We start from the raw sequence: 4,710 nt of genomic DNA, 5'->3' as shown, positions 1-4,710 counted from the left end.
TAGGTCAAGCAGGATACGTCACCAACCTGAGAGATATGGATATCTCATAACTGATCAAGGTGATGTATTACTCATGGATCAAGATGAGCCTGTGACCTACCAAGAGGCCATAACTGGTCCAGAGTCTAAGAAGTGGCTAGAAGCCATGAAATCTGAAATGGATTCCATGTACACAAACCAAGTTTGGACCTTGGTAGAGCCTCCTGTAGGAGTTAACCCTATAGGATGCAAGTGGGTCTTCAAAAAGAAGTCTAACATGGATGGTAAGGTACATACCTATAAGGCAAGACTTGTTGTAAAAGGATATAAAAAAATTCATGGGGTTGACTATGATGAAACCTTTTCACCAGTTGCAATGCTTAAATCTGTTCGGATTTTACTTGCTATCGCTGCATATCATGATTAAGAAATATGGAAGATGGATGTCAAAACTGCTTTCCTTACTGGGAATCTTCTTGAGGATGTGTACATGACACATCCTGAAGGATTTAACATACCAGAAGAAGCCCAAATAATATGTAAGTTACAAAGATCAATCTATGGATTGAAGCAAGCTTCCAGAAGCTGTAATCTTCATTTTGATGAAACGGTAAAACAATATGGATTCATCAAGAACGAAGATGAGCCTTGTGTCTACACGAAGGTTAGTGGGAGCATGATCGTTTTCCTGGTATTATATGTAGATGACATATTACTCATTGGAAACGAAGTCCCTACCCTGCAACAAGTAAAGTCTTGGTTGGGGAAATGATTTTCTATGAAGGACCTAGGTGAATCAGCCTATATATTAGGAATCAGAATATATAGAGATAGATCACAAAAACTACTTGGCCTAAGTCAGAGTACGTACATAGACAAATTGCTTAGACGCTTTAATATGCATGATTCCAAGAAAGGATTTATACCTATGCAATATGGCCTGTGTCTATCAAAAACACAATCCCCTTCAACTAAGGAAGAAAGGGATCGCATGAATAAGATTCCATATTGTCGCAACCTGAAAAATAGAATGCGAAAAAAAACAACCGGCTAAGAAAGACAGGAGAGTCGCCACCGTGCGTTATTTATCCCAAAGGAAGGAAAGGAAACGCTCGAAGTAAACCTGGAAAAAGGAAAGGACAAGACAGGGTCTCGCAACCAAATCTTGGGTTCGGGAGTCGATTATGCGAAGGGAAGGTATGAGCACCCCTACGCATCCGTAGTACCCTACGGGATCCACTTTTGTAACTCTTGTCTAAAGGGTGTGGGTTTATCTAATGTGTTATTTACTAAAAAAAAGGGGTCAAAAGAAAATGACTCGCACGGATGTCGCATCCACTACATACGTATCTCATATGAATATGAGAATCAGAGTCTTCGTAGCTCGGCTACCTAGGGGTTAAGGGTAATTGTGCTCGGTAAGACATCGCGTCCTATGCCTACGTATCTCATCTGGAATGAGAATCAGAGCAAGCCATAGTTCGGCTAACTACGGGGTTATGGATTGGGTTTTGGACGAACGACGTTACTACGCAATCTACCGGATGCTCGAACTTTGGAGACTTACTCTTTTGTAGTAGAAGGAGTTAACATGTTCTTAGGAGAAGAAAAATCAATGAAGGGTTAGGGTTTGGGATGCTCATGCAAAAAGGCAGTCCTTGACGTAGGAACCTGCATAAAGTAAACACACAAAACATTGCCTCATATCGAGGTCTTCCAGCTAAGAAAGCGATAAAAATGCGGAAAAAATGTAAAAGTACCACACGGATGAAGATCCGAGGTAATTGCAATTAAAGGAACGAGAAACCCAGAGATCCTTCCAAGCTAACACCATCAAAGACTCAACAAATAAAGTGGAAAACCACGCAAGTTATCCCTGCAAAAGTCATGTGAGCCCTCACAAAAACTCAACAAACAGGTTAGAGACAAAAAATAGGGTAATCAAGGGTTGCCCCCAAATCAAAATGTAACCACATGAATCATGCCATTAAAATTCACAAAAAAGACATGCATCAAAAGGGTATCAAATTCACCCATAATACCTCAAACATTCAGAGTATTCAAATTCAAAGCACAAAGGTAATGGGAATAAGGGCAAACCTGATTGGAGAGATCGATTGAAATCAAATGGAACGGTTGGATTTGCAAACCAATGTTAGGGTTTGCTTGAGCTGAAAGTGTGTGAGTCAGAATGAACCTTTCAGAGTTGCCTGGAGGTTGCTGCAACTTAATTCTCACTCTCTCTGTGTAGGTTTCTCTCCAGGTTTTCTCCAGGGTTTTTGTTCCAAGGAAACCTCAGAGTGTTTTTGCTTCTCTCCCTTTTTCTGTCTGTTTTTATAACCTGATTTTTATGGTTTTGTGGGCTCAAATGAAAGAGGTCCAAGTCCTAGATTTTTCTTTTATTTATTTATTTATTATTTATTTATTTATTTAATTAATTAATTTTTGTTTATTATTATTTTTTTTTCGTTATTTTTCTTTTTTTTCATTATTTTTCTTTTTTTTCGTTATTTTTTCGTTATTTTTTTTTATTTTTTAATAAATTAAAAAAAAGGTGTCCTGGATGATATTCAAGCTTCTTGGAGCTAATCCCGATTGACATGATGAAATGCAATGTATCTAATGTTAAGTGCCCTAAAAATGAATGCGTGAATAAGGAGGGCAAATTTTGGGGTGTTACAGCTGCCCCTATTCAGTCATCAGCTAACCCGAGCAGGATGAAAGCGAATAGCTTATCAGACAAACATGGTGAGCTGTGATTGAATACCAAAGACAGACCGAAAATTTGCGCTCCGAGAACACCACAAAAATGCTGAAATACACCGCGTTGTTTATTTCTCTTCCGATCCTCTGGCTGAATCTGAATCGGTCTTCTGACTTAATTTGGAGTTTCGATCCTCTGACTGAATCTATACTCAATTTAGTCCTCTGGTTGGATGTTAATTTTGATCCTCGGGCTGGATACGGTTTCAATCTTCTGGCTAGATCTTCTTCGATCTTCTGGCTAGATCTTCTTCGATCTTCTGGCTAGATCTCCTTTGTTTCGATTCTCTGGCTGAATCTATTTTCTTTGATTCTCTGGCTGAATCTACTTCGATCTTCTGGCTAGATCTGAATTGTTTCGATTCTCTGGCTGAATCTATTTCCGGTCTTCGGGCTAGACCTGACTTCGATCTTCTGGCTAGATCTTCTTCGATCTTCTGGCTAGATCTCCTTCGATCTTCTGGCTAGATCTTCTTTGTTTCGATTCTCTGGCTGAATCTATTTTCTTTGATTCTCTGGCTGAATCTACTTCGATCTTCTGGCTAGATCTGAATTGTTTCGATTCTCTGGCTGAATCTATTTCCGGTCTTCGGGCTAGACCTGACTTCGATCTTCTGGCTAGATATTCTGGCTAGATCTCCTTTGTTTCGATTCTCTGGCTGAATCTATTTTCTTTGATTCTCTGGCTGAATCTATTTTCTTTGATTCTCTGGCTGAATCTATTTTCTTTGATTCTCTGGCTGAATCTACTTCGATCTTCTGGCTAGATCTGAATTGTTTTGATTCTCTGGCTGAATCTATTTCCGGTCTTCGGGCTAGACCTGACCTCGATCTTCTGGCTAGATCTAGATTGATTTGATGATAAATTCCCATCATCAGGATCTCGCATCTGAGGCATGCGCTGGTTGACTCTCCTTCGAAATCTGCGCCCAATCTTCATGTTAGATATGCAGCTTCGAGAATATCCCACTCTTGGGCTTCGTACATATTCTTCAGGCAAGAACATGTTATAACGACTCTTCGATTAGACTTTGTTTTTTAAATGCGATCCGCGGGCTGGATCCTCTTGTAAGCTGATTTTCTGTTGAGCTGTTAATTTATTCCTCCAGCCGGCTTGCTGGGGAAATAACGCTCGTAGTCGATTCTCTGGCTGAATCTTCAAAAATGACCCTCAGGCTGGATCGCTGGAAAAATGATTCTCAGGCTGAATCTTCAAAAATGACCCTCAGGCTGGATCCTCTCACACTTGATCCTCTGGCTGGATCTCGTGACTTTGGTTGTAAGGAAATTCTTCAGTCTTCTTTGAAGAACCTGTTTATCAGCTTATGTGTATGTTTGATATGCATGCAAATGCAAATGCAAATGTTATACATGGTGCAAAAGAAAAAAAGAAATTTTCTTGGGGAAGCAACTCTGGTAGGGAGCGGATCGATGTATCAATCCTTGAATGCTCTGTGGGGAACGATCCGTCTGCCGGGACCGGGGAGCCACAAAAAATAAATCGGCCTTTTGAAAAGTTGACCTTGCTAGGGGAGTATCAACTATGGGAACCTTGTTTGGCGAGGCTCTGTGAGGAGAGTCTGTGAGGAAAGCACTTCCTGAGGAAATGTCGTAGGAATCGACCTTTGCTGGGGATATGAACTTGCTAATCGTCCTCAAGCTAGGGATTAGAACAAATCTGTTAGAAATAATCTGCTGGGGAATGAGATGAACATTGGGAACACCACACTCTTGTCTGTTGGGTATGCAACTACTCCGCTGTTGCTGGGGAGATATAGTCTGGCACTGTCGACTCCGTTGGGGATATACAGTCTGGATACTGTCAACTCTACTGGGGATAGGCTCTGCTGAGGATAGACTTTGTCAACCGCTTAGGGGTGAGGATTCATGACTTGGCATCCGCTTCTTGTGACCTGTAACCCAAAAATACATGTATGCCCCGGGGAATTACTCGGTTTGAATTCACCT

Source organism: Lathyrus oleraceus, chromosome 2 (genome assembly GCF_024323335.1).
Source record: "Lathyrus oleraceus cultivar Zhongwan6 chromosome 2, CAAS_Psat_ZW6_1.0, whole genome shotgun sequence".
Lineage (NCBI taxonomy): Eukaryota > Viridiplantae > Streptophyta > Magnoliopsida > Fabales > Fabaceae > Lathyrus > Lathyrus oleraceus.
Note: the sequence above shows the minus strand (reverse complement) of the source record.